The sequence below is a fragment of the Eumetopias jubatus genome, unplaced genomic scaffold (genome assembly GCF_037043125.1).
Source record: "Eumetopias jubatus isolate StellerSeaLion01/CBP00866 unplaced genomic scaffold, mEumJub1_p1.0 scaffold_17, whole genome shotgun sequence".
In the NCBI taxonomy this organism is placed as follows: Eukaryota; Metazoa; Chordata; class Mammalia; order Carnivora; family Otariidae; genus Eumetopias; species Eumetopias jubatus.
Window position 1 is genome coordinate 88,172,703 of NW_028274823.1, and position 18,798 is coordinate 88,191,500.

The window sequence follows — 18,798 nt, forward strand, 5'->3', positions numbered from 1 at the left end:
CTCCTGAGATTACTATAATAAAAAAGAGAAAGAGAATAAGTGTTGGTGAGGATGTGCAGAAATTGGAACCCTCAAAATGAGGCTGCCACTTTGGAAAACAGTCTGGGTTTTTCTATGAGGAAAACAGTTCCTCAAAAACTTAGAATTTTCATATGATCCAGCAATTCCACTGCTAGGTATTTAACCACCCACCCCCACCCCCCACAAAACTCAAAATATACATCTACACAAAAAATAGTAATGTATGTTTGTAGCAGCATCATTCATAAGAGTGAAAAAGTAGAAACAGCTCAGGCATCTTTCAACTGATAAATGGATAAATAAAATGTGGTCTATCCATACAATGGAATATCTTTGGCAACAAAAAGGAAGTACTGGTACATGCTCCAGCATAGATGAGCCTTAAAAACATTATGTTAAGCAGAAGAAATAGGTCACAAAAGATACATATTCTATGATTACAATTCTATGAAACATCTAGAAAAGGCAAATCTATAGGGACAAAGTATATTAGTGGTCAGCTAGGGCTGGTAGGGGATGGGAGATCAAGGGTAAACGGAGAATGACCCTAATGCATTTAGGGTTTCTTTCTGAGGTGATGAGAATATTCTAAAATTGCCCATGCTAATGGTTACACATCCTTATGAATACACTAAAACCCACTTTATTTTACACTTTATTTTTTATTTTTTTCCTATTGTACACTTTAAATGGCTAATTTGTATGATATTAATAAAGTTAACATTTTTTAAAAACCTAATGAGTTCATGATAGAAAAACAGTTTAGAAAGGTAACAATTCACAAAAATATATATAAACATGATCATCAAACCTATGAAAAGATGTTCAATCACATGAATAGAGAAATGCAAATTTCAATTACACAGAGACGTCATTTCTCATCTCTAAAATTGTTTAAAAAATAAAAATGATTAAAACTGTGGGTGAGTTGGGAAAAAAACTCTCACACATTTCTGGTGGTAATATAAATTAAAAAACCCTTATGAAGGGACATTTTGCATTATCTAATAAATATACATATGGGCTTAGCTTCTGACCCACATCTAGAAATTTACCGTGAGGATGTAACACCAATAACATAAAAGCACATCTGCACAAAGTTATTTATAGCAGTAAAGCTTGTAATTTCAACATGTAAAAAACTTAAATGCTCAAATGTAGAAGAATAGTTGAGAAAGATTTGGTGCAGCCACATAATGGAGTACTGTCCTGCTATAAAATAAAGGAAGATTTTTATGAGCTGACATGGAATGATTTCCAAGCTGGGTTGTTAAGGGAAATGAGCAAAACGCAAAGGAGTATCTATCTGTACGATGCTCTTTTTGTATAAACAAAGAGAAAGTACGTACATCCAGGCATACACACACAGGAAGAGTAAACGAGAAATTAATGAGATCAGTTACCTGCTGGGGAGAAGAATGGAGAGTGGAGCAGCAGAGAGGATAGGAGCCAGGGTGTGAGACTTCTCGGGGTATGCACCACAGTCACGTGAATCATTTCTAGAATGCTATTCGAAGTTAGTAAATTTGTTTTTGTCAGTTGATATGGGAAAAATTTCTTAAGCTACTTTCTGTGAATTTTGGGATTGAGTAAGTAAGATAATCCAGTTCTCTCACATTTACTCCCTAAATAATTTATTCAAAATATACTTAATGAGTACCTAATAGATAATAGCTACCAATTCATATACAGATAAGCACACAAAAATTAAGAAATGGTGAATACATTCAATGTATCAAATTTTATTTGGGAAGATAAAAAGCAAAAGTAATTTCAAGGTAGCAAATTAGATGTAAAAAGAAAAAACTACGGGATGAATTTACATACTTGTTTGTACTTGTGAGTGGTGGGTGAGAGGGATTTTTTAGAAGATAAACCAAAATGTCATGCACCGTCTTCGGGGAAGATGTGGCCAAAGAGGGAATGTGACCACTCACTTGCACTGAAAAGACATTAGCATACTAGCCTGATCTATGTACACTACAAATGGATCCCTGCTGAGAGGCTCATAATATAGGAAGCTGACAGAGTTTCACATTATACAGACATTCTTTTCATAGACATTCAGGTCTCTTGTGAAATTAGCATAGTACACACACACAAATGCATATAAATGACTTAATAATTTCTACCTATCTGCTAAAGCATTTTTATTAAATTGTCAATGATATTGTTTGCTAGGTTATTATTGAGGACCTTGTAACATAAAATAATGCTTTGTCAAAATACTTATAATTCATCTCTTTTGGAGTGTTCATATTTAAAACAGACTACTTATTAACTGCTCCCATTACACAAAAGTGCTGTCTAAAGGCAACCATTTTCAAGTTGGTTTAATTACATTGTAGCGTAATTTTAATTTGATTAGAATTTGTGGCATCTATCCATTGCCTTTCAAATAAAAGAAAATATTCAATAAGCGTATAATTAAATATTAAAGCTTAGAGAGGAGGAAAGCAATGGAGAAGGAAAGCGTATCTTTTTACCTAGAATTCATTTGTTGACTTGCAAATAAGGCAGGTCAGAAGGTAAAGAAGATTTATTTGTACAATATGCCACAGATACCACATTATGTCCTATCACTTCAAGAGGAATTTAAGTATGGATATCTAGATATAAGTATCACAGGTTTGAAGAAACAAAAGGGAACTACTCACTCCAAATTGCTTATCTGTTATTTTTTCCATTAGAAGACTTAAGTACTATGTCATAGGACATTCCTTCTGTATTCAGAGTTAGAGGGTGTGATGGTTCATTTTATGTGTCAATTTGACTGAGCTAAGTGATATCCAAATAGCTGGTAAAATGTTATTTCTGGGTGTTTCTGTAATGGTGTACCTGGAAAAGAGACTATCTTAGTTTTTTTTTTGTTTTTTTTTTTTAAGATTGTATTTATTTATTTGACAGAGAGAGAGAGAGCACCAGCAGGGTAAGCAGCAGGCAGAGGGAGAAGCCGACTCCCCGCTGAGCAGGGAGCCCGACGTGGGGCTCGATCCCAGGACCCTGAGATCATGACCTGAGCTGAAGGCAGAAGCTTAACGACTGAGCCACCCAGGCGCCCGGAAAGATTATCTTTGAATCGGTAGCCTGAGTAAAGAGGACTGCTTTCACCAGTGGAGGTGGGAATCATCCAATTCTGAGGGCCTGAATAGAACAAAAAGGCAGAGGAAGGGCAAATTTCTTCTTTATGCTTGAGCTGGGGCATCCACCTCCTCCTGTCCTGACCTAATGCAGAGCTCACTGTCTTTGGACCCTACTCAAAACTAATATCTTCCTGCACCCTCTAAGACTTTTCAGCAGTATACCCAAATACAGTACATACAATCTCCCAAATGCAAAGAAACCCACTAAGTGTTAACGCTTCTTCTGCAAAGATTCAGGGGGCGACAACTTGCTCTTTACCTTTAAGGGAATGTCCGGATAACCTTTCAAACCACTGAATCCCTAAACACTTTTTTGATGAGGCGGGACATTAATCTCTGCAGTAATTTTCTCCCACATTCTGCCATGCATCTATCCTACATGGGATTGCTTGATCACTAGAACCGATTAACTTCATGTTATTATATAATGAACTAGCATGAGATTCTTCAGAAATTAAGAAAATAAAGATCTTCTAGACCACACTGTGACTGAAATCATGACAGTTAGCACTGCCTGGGACAAGACAGTAAATATGTACTGTTTTCCTTCTCATGTAAAAGGGAATTGGACTAATTTTCCTACATAAGTGGGACTGAAGAGAAAAGATTCTACTGATTCGAAACCACATATCAAGTGCCATATTACTGTTAGTCAAGGCCCCAAGAGAGTTCTCTGCAGCTACAGCTGTAATTACAGATGAGGTTAGGCTGATGTGAGACAGTGCACCAGAGTATCTCATACAGAATAGAAAGCGGATTGTTATTAAAATAGATGCCAATTTCTAATTTGGTGTTAGCTTGAAATTCTTTTAAAACCATTCAAGTAAATTGAATATCCCATCTTGTTGTTCACATGGTAAAACAAATGACAGAATGGTGACAAAGCTAAATGCAGTGTATTTTTATAGTGACAAATTCTTGAAAATTAATGTGTCAATCACTGTGCTACATGACATACATAGTGACAAAGTTAGTATTCAGAGAACCTAACTTGCCAAAGTCACACAGGTAGTACTTGGAAAAGTCTGAAATTCAAATCTGGCCAACTCGAAAGCCACTATCCAGCATCTTATTTTCTAATTCATTGCATAGTTTCAGAAACTTTTATTTTCTAACATTTGTTTTATAGCAACTACTATTTTTCACAGACAATTGGAGGGGCAAAAAAGAACAAACATGGCAAAGTGACATAAAATTGCAGAATCTACACTGTCTACCCCTAGGAATCCTATATGTCTATTGTAATTGTTCTCAAACATCCTCACAGATGCCCATTTAGACCACAGAGAGGTAAACTAAGTGCATGTCCGTAATGTTCTCCCTTGTGTCTTTGGATGGGTGTGTGGTCTATATGGGTTTTGCTGACAGGTGGGTGAATGCAGATGGGGCTGGTGAATATCCAGAGTGATTCTCTTTGTGCAAGTTAAGACTCCAGGGCTGGACAGCACAAGGGTATATATCCACGAGAATAGGTTTCCTTCATTTCACATTTAGAGTGAAACAAAATACTATTATAACCCTCCTGACCCTTTATCATCACAGACTCCAAAACACCCTGGACTTCTCCTCTAGGACTATTCCTCATAGTCAGAAGGAATCTTTTTACTTGCCCTTACAATCACTTAAGTTGGTCTAGGCCCACTATAGACTAGAGCACTATTATATAGGCAAGAAAAACAGTTGGTCTAGAGCATCAGGGTAACTCCAAAACAGCAGAAAAATCAAAAAAAAAAAAAAAAACAAAACAAAAAGAAAACAAGTCAGCAATCGTGACAACTCCTAGAATTTAGGAGTACTTTTATGCCATTCAGATATGTAAGCCAAAGCAAAGTACCCTTGTAAAGGATGAATCCCATTAGGGGGGAAAAAGGCATAGAAAGAAAATGATGTTCAAAGGTTCCTTTTTACACTTCTCTGTGCTTCCCTTTCTGGTTTCAGTAGATACACTTAGTCTCCTGATATTGTATTATCCTTTATTTCCTAATCTTTTAAAACAAGGTGCCCTCAGTCTTGCAGGTGGTAAAAATGGAAATCATTGAATAAAAACATTATGCCACAAATGAGAATTGCTCTATAAAGTTAAAATTTGTTCTTCCTAATGTGTCTTTTCTAAAGTGCATGCATTTCAATTCCCTGTTTGCCCTTTCTTCTATTTTAATATAATCGAGTGGGAAACGATGTTCCCTAGAATATGTTCTTTGTAGAAGAAGTGAGATAGCATATACTCACTGTAGGAAAGAAAGTTCTTCCTGAAATTCTTTACCCAGCATTGAGCTATATTTTGTACCTTACAACTTTCTGTATGTTTTACACTGCAGAGTCCTGCATACTAAATGCTTTCTGCCACTTCCGTGAGGGTTTTCTCACTGCTGTTCAAGGGAACGACACAATTTATTTTAACATTGTTCCTGTATTCATCAGAGAAGACTGTCTCCTCTAATTCTTTTCCTGAAGCTATCTCTTTACTTATGGTTACTAAATTCACCTCCTGATAGTTATATGTTGAGCCACCTCACAATATATTCTACATTCCTTTTTTTTTAAAGATTTTATTTATTTATTTGAGAGAGAGAATGAGATAGAGAGAGCATGAGAGGGGGGAGGGTCAGAGGGAGAAGCAGACTCCCCGCTGAGCAGGGAGCCCGATGTGGGACTCGATCCCGGGACTCCAGGATCATGACCTGAGCCAAAGGCAGTCACTTAACCGACTGAGCCACCCAGGTGCCCTATTTTCTACATTCCTAAACCTAACTTACATATTTGTATCTTTTTATGGAAATTAAATATTTTTTCATTTATATTTATTATAATAGATCATTTAATACAAATACACTTTTCCCCTCATAGAATATTTCAGGGCACTTGTGCCAAACTTCCTTATGGCCTACTCATGGAGTGTGTGTGTGTGTGTGTGTGTGTGTGTGTGTGTGTGTGTGTGTGTGTGTGTGTTTTGAGGGTATTATTTTCAGCATTTGGACTTCATGCTGGTGTCTCAGTTCCAGATTATTGCCTTATATGTCCTAAAGGCCATACACATCTTCTTTCTTTTGGTGTATTTCAAAAACTCTAAATTTCATATAAAGCCCCCTGGGCTACCATAACATCAGAATTTAATCTAATTACTTTGAATTTAAATTCTCAATGCATTTCCACCATTATTTAAGGATGTGTGTGTGCACGTGCATAAGGACTATTTGTTTTAATGTAGATATGTGCTTGAAAAGTAAATTTGTTGAATTTTATTTATCATTTCTGATTAGGAATAGAAATCTTGCTTATACTAATTTCTAGGCAACCATGTAGTTGAAAGATCACAATTTCAATTTTTAACATTCAATATCAGTTATTTGATTTAAAACACCTATCTATACTTGTCTCAAATCAGAAATTAGACATTCTAAAGGAATTAGCTTACACATTTATTATTAGTCATTATCACTTGTATAGGCAAACCCAAATTTAAAGAAAAATAAAATAAAAAAACCTCTCCCTTTTGAACATAAGGAAAGAAATTCCTTATAGCCCCCTTTTCTAAGAGCATTTGATTTAGGTTTAGAATTACTACTGTAATTCTTTTTCTGTCTCTTTAAAATATATATGAATCCTTTAAAAGCTAAATAAGCCTCTTTCTCAAGGACTTGGGAACTACCTCTTGAAATGTAATCAAGAAAGATGATGCTATGTCCCAGTTATACACACTCAGCTCCTGTGATGACTTGCTCCAAAACTACTCCCTGTCACGAAGACATAAAAAGTTTATTTTTCTTTGGATAAATCCTATTAACTAGCACAGATGGTCACCCCAAATGCTAGATGCATTTAGGATGAACTATGTGGGATAAATGTTGTCTAGTCCTCTTTTTTACTTGCACATTAGTCATTGTTTATCTTAAGAACATGTATGCCATGGGGGTGTATCTACTTAGCTATAATAAAAGGATGAGTTATCTTTCTGTCTTAACTCTTTATAAGACTGCCTGTGATATGCATCACATTCTGGTTCAATTTTCATTCAGTAATATAACTGTTTTCTTTCTCTTACACCTTCGTGAAGAGATTTTTTGGTTTGGCAGGAAATTTTGTTTTTAATTGTATTTCCTCAACATACTTTATTTTTTAAGACTTTATTTATTTATTTGACAGAGAGAGACATAGCGAGAGAGGGAACACAAGCAGGGGGGTGGGGTGGGAGAGGAAGCAGCAGGCTTCCCGTCAAGCAAGGAGCCCGATGTGGGGGTCGATCCCAGCACCCTGGGATTGTGACCTGAGCCGGAGGCAGACGCTTAACGACTGAGCCACCCAGGTGCCCCATCCTGAATATACTTTAGCCTTAATTAATTGTAATAATAATTGTAATAGAAAATAGTGAACCAAATCATACAGCATATGATACTGCACACACATATCGTGATGAGGGAGAATGAACAAATGTTGATTCAGATTAGGGAGTCCTGTTGCAGAGAAAAGAAAATATTACAGCACATTTTAATGGGTAATCTGAGGGCAGGAAGAAGGTACTTTTAGTGTTTGATACAAAAATATGGAGAAGGAAGATGACGATTGACTAAATATACCAAAAAAAATTATCACAAAAGACAAAAATACATTTTAATTTTATCTAAGTTGGTTTGATAGGAACTGATAAATATGAATGAAAGGACTTAATGATTCAAAATGAAATACTAGTATGATGTTGTTAAATGTATGTATATACTAAAGGACAACAAAGTTTGCCCCTCCAAAACATGCCTCCTTGTCATGTTGATCATTTTGAGCTATAGGCACTTGAGAAACAACAAACACTCTCTCTCAACTTCCTAACCCATCCAAAGAAGGATCCTTCAAAATGAACTTAATTGTCATAGATCCCCTCCCTGGGTGTTCTATCACCAGGGAGGACTGACTTTCATCACCACAGAGGACACCTGAAGATGACAGCACACAGACTGTGTCACAAACCACCAGGCCTCCCAACTAGTCTTCCTTTTTCTTTCTTTCTTTCTTTCTTTCTTTCTTTCTTTCTTTCTTTCTTTCTTTCTTTCTCTCTCTCTCTCTCTTTTTCTTTTCTTTCTTTCTTTCTTTCTTTCTTTTCTTTCTCTCTCTCTCTCTCTCTTTCTTTCTTTCTTTCTTTCTTTCTTTCTTTCTTTCTTTCTTTTCTTTCTCTCTCTCTCTCTCTCTTTCTTTCTTTTTCTTCTTTCTTTCTTTCTTTCTTCTTTCTTTCTCTCTCTCTCTCTTTCTTTCTTTCTTTCTTTCTTTCTTTCTTTCTTCTTTCTTTCTTCTTCTCTTTCTCTTTCTTTCTTTCTTTTCTTTCTTTCTTTCTTTTCTTTCTTCTTTCTTTCTTTCTTCTTTCTTTCTCTTTTTCTTCCTTCCTTCCTTCTCTCTCCCTTTCTTTCTTTCTTTCTTAGAGAGAGAGAGAGGAGGAGCAGAGGGAGAGGGAGAGAGAGAGAATCCCAAGCAGGCTCCACACCCAGTGTGGAGCCAAACACAGGCCTCCGTCTCATGACCCTGAGATGGTGACCTGAGCTGAAAGCAAGAGTCCGATGCTCAGCCCACTGAGCCACCCAGGTGCCCTTCCCATCTATTCTTCCAAGAATCCACTCATCTTTCCTAAAAAAAACACTTAATCTCCTCTGAGAAGCCTACATCCCCCCTCCGTCTCCCCATTAAGAGGGTATTTAATCCTGAATTTTAAAGCCAACTCTTTGGATTACTTATCTTTTCCTGGGTGTCTCCATGTATACATGAACTATATGTTAATAAACTTCAGTTTGTTTTTCTTTTGTTACTCTGTCTTTTATTACGTGAGGGGTCTCAGCCAGAAACTCAGAAGAGTAGAGGGAAAATTAATTTTCCTCCCTTAAAGTACATATATTACAGTTGTATATCTATAAAAAGCCTTATAAGCTCTGGGTACAAATCATGTTATATGAGTGTCTGAAAATGTTTTCAGTTTTATGCTAAGTTGCGCTGATCAGTAAGATAAAGAGGAAAAATTTACATAGTTGACTTTCCAAATCACGATTTTAAGAAACACAATACATTTGTATGTTTCTGGTCATAACTGTGAGGGGATGGACTAAAGTCACAATAACAGTCCAACCAAGTTGAAAAATGTTCTAGACAAAAATTAAACTGTACAAGCACTTGATGTTCAGGTCATAGGCCCACTCCCACATACTAAAGATATTATAATGAGATAAATAATAGGTCCATTAGAAAAGAGTAATTAGCAGCTCGTCGTCTTGTGGTCTAGCTAGCTCCACTCTGATTGAAGTAGTTAGCAAAATAAATTACACCAAGCCCCTATGCATGATGAGAACTTCTTGGTTGCAATATAAAGGTATTATTCCTTTCACTTATTTGAACATGGTCACTTCAAATTAGCCAAGCTGCTTTAAATATTCTTGTGGCTCCATTTTGCCTGTCAGCATTGCTATAAGAAAAGAAACCTGACCCGAGGAAACAGAAATTACTCTCCTGGTAGCCTGTATGAATTCTCTGGGGACTGCAGCAAGCATGCAGCCTGTAGATTAGAGTGTCCATTCAGATCTCTTATTCTGTCAAAGAGGGAGAAGGAAGAAAATAGGAAGTCAATAAACTGGAACTATAGTGGGAAGAAGGGGAAGAGAAATCCAGCATGAATTTAGGAAAATTGGAGAATTATATTCCAGGCCATCAGAATTCCTAAAGCCCTCTTTAGAAAATCTAATGTCTAGGCAACACTCTATTGAAAGGAATTCCTGAAGCATTTATAGAATCCTGCACCTTTCAATTGAGAAGCCTGGTTTTAGGCCTTTGTACATTGGCACATATATTGATTTCATCCTCTCAATTTTTAAGAGCAGGAGTAAATTGTGAATCACAAAGAACCCTGTGGTTTATGTCTTTGAGAAGTCACTATCTTTCCCATCACCTCAGAACTCAAAGGGAGACAGAATAATAGTAAAAAGGAAAGAGAGGCCAGTGAGTTCTCTGCCCTGAGCTCTGTGTTCTTTCTTTCTTTCTTTCTTTCTTTCTTTCTTTCTTTCTTTCTTTCTTTCTTTCTTTCTTTCTTTCTGCGAGCTCTGTTCTTTAAACAGTGGTCATAATTGATTACCCATTTTCAAGATAGAATATTTGTTATGACTGTTCTCTGTCATGTCTTTAAATAGATGCAGTGTGGAGATAAAACTTTAAACAGTTTGCTTTTGCATTTGAAGCTTCAATTTTGTTTAAAGGAGTCCACTGTATATGTTTTCATTCTGAGTAATGTGAATGTCTGCTTTAAAATAGTAATTAAATAAAGTCACAATTTTACATGTAAATAGGATTTTAATAAATTTGTCTGATAAATGAAGTCATTTATATAATAAATGTTTTTATATCCACTTTCTGGTATGTAAAACTTTGGGAAATCTTGATTGACTTGAAACTTGAACTTAATGAAACTGAAAGCTTTTTCTGTTAAGGTATAGAAATAATTACTTTGTAAATTTGGGCTGTGCCAGCTGGCCATAAGTTCTTGTTATTGCAATTATTCAACTCTGCCCTTGTAGCATGAAAGACGTTATAGACAATATGTAACACAAATGAGTGTGGCTGTGTTCCAATAAAATTTTATTTACAAAAACAGGCAGCTGGTTAGTTGGACCTGTGGACAGTAAGCCTATATGAATCTTGCTAAAAGAATATGTGGAAAGTATATTATCTCATTACAAAATCTTTGAACTAGCTTAAAATTATAGAAAAAATAAAGTAAAAAATGTATATTATTCATAATCCTTTCATGAAAAGATAATGGTTATTTAAGTTAATTCAGTACCCAGATATTTTTGTGCTCATGTGTACAAAGAAAGGACGGAATCATACTGAATAAACATTTTTTCACCCTATTTTTTACATTAAACATCATCTTCATACGTCTATAAAATAGTTCTGAAAAACCTCATGCTAAAATGTAAAAAATATTAAAATTTAATGGCTATAAAGAATTTTGTGTAATAATCTTCTATTGTTGAAATTTTACTACATTTCCCAAGTGTCTGCCACACTACAATTGTTACATGTTTTACAAAGGATTTAATCACTTTTTAAAACTTAGGTTATATTTTGAAGTGGTAACACTATATCAAAGTATATGTTTGTTTGTTTTAATCTGGATAAGCAATGCCAAGTTTGTTTTTAAAAAGTATAGGACTTCCTAGTCCATCACATACACAATAGCAGTGCTAAAAGAACTTCTTCAACCTTTTTTTTCTAAGTTAAATGAGAGAGGAGAGAAAGAGAGAGAACTCTAAGAAATTATTTCCAATTTCTAAAAGGAATTACACACACACACACACACACACACACACACAGAGACACACACGTTTTTTCTATTTACATCACACAGAATTTTTTTCTTCTAAGGATAAAGGGTTATAATAACTAAACTCTGCTCATTCATTTACAAAAAGCAGGGCAAGTTTGTGAAATTATCCAATCTCAGAGAAATACAAAATTGCAAGATTTACAGAGGGTATCAGAAATTCATAAACGATGTAAAATTTTGACAGGGATTTCAGCAGGCATCCCAGTAAGACCTGTTGCTCAAGGATTTTGGCAATAAGTAAAGCTATATAAACTATTCACACTCTACAGTATGTAGCAAACTAGTGGACAATTCTATCCCAATGTGTAAGGGAAGTCCATAGCTACAGTTTTGGGGAGGCAAAACTTGGTGGTTAAATGTACTGCAGAGTCAGTAAAAATAGGAAATAATGGTAAATGAAATACTATATATGTGAGAATACATAATATACAAAAAGATATTTATTGTAACAATCCTAATAAACCCAAGCTAGAAAAGTACCTTGACTCAGGAATATACTTTAGATAATATATTCATATCTTATTCTGAGGGAGACAAATCCAATATTACTTCTTCAAAGGTGAATTTCCTGAACAGAAACCTCTGAACCTTGGACTTCAGGATTGCCTTTAGAACTTCAGATATGTATACATAGAGAATTGTTTCAATTTCTTGCCCAAACAGCTCTTCCAATTCTCAACATTTGAAAGAATTATTATTATTATTAAATATTATTATCCTTAAGATTTCATGAAATATACTATTTTGTGTATCCTAGTAAGGCAGAATATAATCTTTGCAACATTACAATTATTTTTTTAATTTTTAATTTTGATAACTTTCAAGCAGAAAAATCTGAACATGTACTGTGCATATGCATGTGTCTGCCTAGATTCAATAATATTTCCTTTCTTTATCTATCTAGGTAGCTAGACATACAGGGTTTTACTCTTGGTTTTCTTTTTCTGAGTGACCAGAATAATTTGCAGAAAATATTAATATTTACCCCAAACAAATTCAGCTTTCATATGTAAAAATCAGAACATTCTCCTATTGTAATCATACTCTATTATTTCTTCCAAGAAGATTAACAATAATTTCCCAGTATAAAATATCTAGCACATATCCAAATTTCAAATATGCTTTTATCTCACACGATACATTAAAAAAAGATTCAACATGGATCATAAACCTAAACATAAAAGCTGAAATTATAAAATTCAAGAAGAAAATCTTAATGCCCTCAGGATAGGCAAAGATTTCCTACAAACATAGGAGTAAAAATTATAAATTGGGCTTCATCAAAATTAAAAAAGCTTCAGGTCTCCAAAGAACACAATCAAGAAAATGAAAGGCATGGTATAGACTGAGAGAAAATATTTGCAAGATTTATATCTGCCAGAAGACATGCATCTAGATAGAATATATAAAGAGTAATTATGCTTCAATAATAAAGGCAAACAGCCTTTATTTCAGAAAATATCTTATGAAAGACAAGAGTAGGGGGCACCTGGTGGTGCAGTTGGTTACGTGTCTAACTCTTGGTTTTGGTTCGGGGTGTGGTCGCAGCATTGTGGGATCAAGCCCCACCTCGGCTCTATAGTCAGTGTGAAGTCTGCTGGAGATGCTCTCTTCCTCTCCCTCTGCCCCTCCCACTCATGCTCTTGTTCTCTCTCTCTCTCTAAAATTAATAAATCTTTAAAAAAAGAAAGAAGATATTTGAATGCTCTCAATCATATGAAAAAATCTTCAGCATCATATTAGTCAGGGAAATGTAAATTAAAATTGATGAGAAACCACTATAAAAGTACTAAAACTTAAGGGGCACCTGGCTGGCACGGTCAGCAGAGCATCTGACGCTTGACCTCAGGGCTGTGAGTTCGAGCTCCATGCTGGGCATGGAGGCCACTTTAAAAAAGCACTGAAATTTAAAAGACTACACAGTTGGCAATATCCATATACTGGAATATTATTCAGCAATAAAAAGAATGAACTATTGATACATTCAATACCATTAAAAAGTAAAAGAGGCTAAGAATGAATGAGAATATTTCTAGTATTTCATTTATTTGAAATTCTAGAAATGAAAAAACTTATCCTCAGTGAGAGAAAGTAATTCAATGGTTCCTTAAGGCCTGGATCTGGAAGCACAGATTGACCTCAAGAGATAGGAGAAAACTTTTTAGAGTAATGGACATACTCTATATTTTGATTGTGGAGGACATTACAAGAATACATACATTTGCTGAGACCAACTGAACTATACAGGTAGGAAAATCATGCCTCATTAAAGCTTATTAAAAGTATAAGATCAGTGTAATAAGTAAAATATTTTACTTAACATTTATTTTAAAAATGCTGAGATTTACAGAGGCTTTATAATGCTATCAAATTATGAGATGGATTTGGTTAACAGGGATGTGAAGAGCAACAGGAGACATTTATTTTGATAGGGGAAAGCATCCAGCTTTAATTAGGGGGGACCAGGGCAACTTCAGTGAGAGAAAGGTGGGGGCAGTTGTCCCATACTGTTAGAGAGAAAAGGGAATGAAGACCCAATGGACTGTAATAGATAATGCTTGCATCTCATTTGGTCATAAATCATGTAATTTATTTATAAACAATCTTTAATTTTTTTTCTTTTTCACTGTGTTTATTAATAAGACATGGTACTCATAATTCAAAATCATTAAAAGTAAGTTCAATTTCCCATACTTCCATATTCCCCAGAGTAAGCATTTCATGCCCCGAAGCACATTAATAAATAGTTAGTACTTGATTAATTGTGTATCTTGTAATAAATTTCAAAGAACATGGTTAGTTTTCTTTCTTCTTTATCTACACGAAGCAATACCTACCTATTAATTTATCCAGGCTTTACCTAACATGCTTGATTATTTGCTATATCTCTTTTTCCAAGTATGTATTCAAATGCTGTCACTTCACCTTAGAAGTAAGAATTAACTTGCTAAGTATGATTCCTTCAAAATAATTGGGCTCAAATTAAAAAATTGGTGGTAATGTATATTTGTTTAAATATCTCTTAGTGGTTGGCTCCATAGCTCAGGGGTTAGAACACCGGTCTTGTAAATATCTGTTAGATTATTAAAGAATATAGATGGTGGCAGAGTTCCTCATGATTATAAAATGATACTGCTTGTTTACATATGTAACATGGAGGAGTTAAGTTTGTGCTATTTGTTATTAGATCTAGATGAATTAGAAGACCGTACCCTTATTATCACTAACAGTATTATTGCTCTGAATAATATTAATGTGTGTCATGTCATAAAATAGAAAAGACAGTTTCTAATGTATAGTGGCAACTATATTCAACTATTCTCTCTCTCTTTCTCTATCCATCTATCTCTGTTGTAGGTCTCATTTTCCTATTTTGCCGTTCATATTTTCTGTTTGTCCAATAAGAATCACAAACTTCATGTTGTGAAATTGTATATTTTGGACTTCATCAATTTTTTTATTTTTTAAAGATTTTATTATTTATTTGAATAAATAAATATTCAAGAGACACAGCAAGAGAGGGAACACAAGCAGGGGGAGTGGGAAAGAGAGAAGCAGACTCCCCGCTGAGCAGGGAGCCCAATGCGGAGCTTGATTCCAGGACCCTGGGATCATGACCTGAGCCAAAGACAGACACTCAATGATTGAGCCACCCAGGCGCCCCGGACTTCATTAATTTTTAAAACCAGCTTGTTATCTGTTAATCTCTCAGGTTGTTCTTCCATTTGTCTTCAAATGTTTAAGAAGGTAACAAGGGGCCAGTCCCCATAATGGTAGCCACCTGCTCTGGAGGCTGTGGCCACCCAGCTCCTGGGTGTCCTGTAGCCCATCAGTGACTACAGGACCGTGGGGAGCTGCTGCCACCACTACCTTGATGGCAAGGAGATGCGTAAGTGTGAGAACCTCAAAGTGGGGGAGTACAATTATAAAGATTCAAAAAGAAATGATGCTACGCAAGAACCAGTTAACTGATGTACAAGATACACAGCTCATGTTCCTTCTTTTCCAACACCCAACATAATTTGTAAGGATTTTGGTGGCAATGACACACACTTAACTGGAAATGGAGTTGGTTTTCTCAAGCCCAAGTCTTCCTGGCAGTTACACTGGCTGTTTTCCTTGGATGGCTGGGGGTAGATTGAACTTATCTTGGATACCCTGCCTTGCGTTTGTTGAAGTTTTGCACTATAGAGTTTTGATAGACTAAATGATTTCCATTCTTGTTTCAAAGCAGGATTTGCACTTCCTTGATTTTAATAGACCACTCTGAGTATGTGGATTTCCAGGTTTTCCATTTTACTTCTTCACATACCATTTAATGGATTCTATATATTTTTTTGTTAGTGGTGGTGGTTTTGTTTTGCTGTTTTAGTTAAAAGAGTGTTATTCTGAGACATCATCCCAGGAGCATAACTCTTACTTACAAATGCTAATGTCAACTACCTATGCTTTGAGATGAGAAGGCTATCTGTAGAATGGAGGCTCAGTCTTCAGTATCAGAGTAGGAAGATCTGGGTGTTTGAAGAAGAGGAGAGAAGAATTACTTAAATGAATAGACTTAATGAGTGTGATTATTTAAAAAGTGTTTACTATGTGACAAGCACTGCATTAAGCATTTTTTATGCCTTATATCAATTATGAAATTCAGAAAGGCAGAACAGTGGTGGAAAAAGAAGTAAGCGGTAATATATTTCAAACTCCAAATCATCAGGCCATGAACTACATTCTTCTGTGTTCTTTGAGATTTCATTATATGTGGGACATAAAAACTAAAGTGCAAAATGAATAAAATCATCTGAACCATGAGAGACTATGGACTCTGAGAAACAAATTGAGGGTTCTAGAGGGTAGGGGGTGGGGAGATGGGTTAGCCTGGTGATGGGTATTTTTTTTTAAGATTTTATTTATTTGAGAGAGAGAGAGAGCAAAAGGGGGGGGAGCGGGAGAGGGAGAAGCAGACTGCCCGCTGAGCAGGGAGCCCAATGCGGGACTCAATCCCGGACTCCCAGGATCATGACCTGAGCCAAAGTCAGTCGCTTAAACAACTGAGCCACCCAGGCGCCCCCTGGTGATGGCTATTAAAGAGGGCATGTACTGAATGGAGCATGGGGTGTTATACGCAAACAATGAATCATGAAACACTACATCAAAAACTAATGATGTAATGTATACTGGTTAACATAACATAATAAAATAAAAAAAAACATAATGTATTTCTCAGCATATGACCTACGAACCTATACTGCAACCACTACTTGTGTATTCCAGTTAGTGACTTGAAAATCAAAATCTAATATAAATAAACAATTTAATACAAATTTATGTACAGATTTTGATTTTTTTAGAAATTCCCCCTCATTTCGGCCATAATTTCATCGGTTATAGAAATAATATATTTTGGGCGGGCGAAAAAGATGGCGGAGGAGTAGGAGACCTGGATTACATCTAGTCTCAGGAATTCAGCTGAATAGGGATCAAACCATTCTGAACACCTACGAACTCAACAGGAGACCGAAGAGGAGAGTAGCAACAACTCTCTGAACAGAGAAGCGACCACTTACTGGAAGGTAGGACGTGCGGAGAAGTGAATCCGAGGCGATATTCGGGAGGATAGACGGCGGGGGAGGGGCCTCCGTCGGCCGCTTCTGGCAAGTGCTAGAGCCGCGGAGCACAAAATCGGACTTTGAGAAGTCGGCTCCGCGGAGGGACGTCGATGCAGTGGCTAAGCGGGGGGTGGAACCCTCGCGGGACAGTGTGGTCTCAGGACCCTCGGGGTCACAGAAAGACCGGGGGTGCCTGAGTGCGGCAGAGCTCCCAGGGATCGGAGCGGGGAAGCCGGCTGCAGAGACGGAGCCGAGGCGCGGGCTCTCAGCTCGGGGTGGCCATAAACTGTGATCCGCGGCCCAGTCGGGCCACTGCTCCTCCAGCAGGGACCCAACAAGCGGCAGAACCGGGGAGACTCCCCTCCCTCCCCCGGGAGGAGCGGCGCAGGAGCTCACCGCAGGGATCTGCTGGGTTTGGAGACTCCACACGGGGTCGGGTGCCAGAGATAGAAATGCTCGGTCACAGGCCGGGTGAGCACGAAGTGCGGCTGGAGACCGGGGACACGGGAGGGACTGCTTTTCTCTGGGGGTGCACTGAGGAGCGGGGCCCCGAGTTCTCAGTCGCCATTTTCATTCTTGTCCTCCAAAGCTGAACGGAAAGCTTGCAGGGAATAAAATCTCCTGAGAGCAAACCCGAGCGGATTACTTAGCCCGGACCGACAAGGGCGGGGCAATTCCGCCTCCGGCAAAGACATTTGGAAACCACAGCAACAGGCCCCTCCCCCAGAAGATCAGCACGAACAGCCAGCAAGCCAAGACCAAGTTTACCGATCAAGGAGAACGGGAGAACTCCAGCGCTAGGGGAATACTGCACATAGAATTCATGGCTTCTTTACCATAATTCATAATCTTTCAAAGTTAATTTTTAACTTTTTTTTTTAATTTTTCTTTTTCCCTTTTTCAACCAACATCTTATCAATCCCTTTTAAAAAAATCATTTTTCATTTTTGCAGTCATATTCTATCCCTTCATAGTAGTTACCCTTATTATTGGCATATATATATATATATAATTTGATCTCTCTTTAAAATTTTGAGCTACAGTTCCTTCTAACATATCAAATATACCCTAAATCTCTAGTGTATGGTTTTGTTGTAGTCTCCTTCCTCATCACATTCTCTCCCCTGTTTTTTTCTTTCTTTTTTTTAATCCCCTTCTTCCTTTTTACAAGCATCTTATCAATTCCTATTTAAAAAATTTTTTATACTTTTCATCTTTACAGTCATATTCCATCCCTTCATTGTTATCAACCCTTATTTTGTACATATGTAAGTCTTTCTTTAAAATTTTAGGAGGCACTTTCTTCTAACTGACCAAAATACAACCAAGTTCTAGTGTGTGGCACTGATCTATGCACTAGCCTGATCATATTTGATCATATTCGGGTTTTTCTTGTTTTGTTCTCTTTTTGTTTTTTGTCATCTTTTTTTTCTCTCTCTTTCTTTTTGCTTTCTTTCCTTTCATTTCCCCTGGTTTCAGGTCTTTTCTGATTTGTTTAGAGTATATTTTCTGGGGACGTTGCTAACCTCTTAGTATTTTGTTCTCTCATTCATCTATTCTCCTCTGGACAAAATGACAAGACGAAAAAAAATCACCTCAGCAAAAAGAACAACAGGTAGTACCGTCTGCTAGGGACCTACTCAATATGGACATTAGTACGATGTCGGACCTAGAGTTTTCA

General features: G+C 36.7%; 1 pseudogene; it reads left to right on the forward strand.

The window, feature by feature from the left end:
• The window catches only part of LOC148162235 (TM2 domain-containing protein 1 pseudogene), a 174,863-nt pseudogene extending 158,973 nt beyond the window's left edge, over window positions 1-15,890 (forward strand).
• The last annotated feature ends 2,908 nt before the right edge of the window (window positions 15,891-18,798 follow it).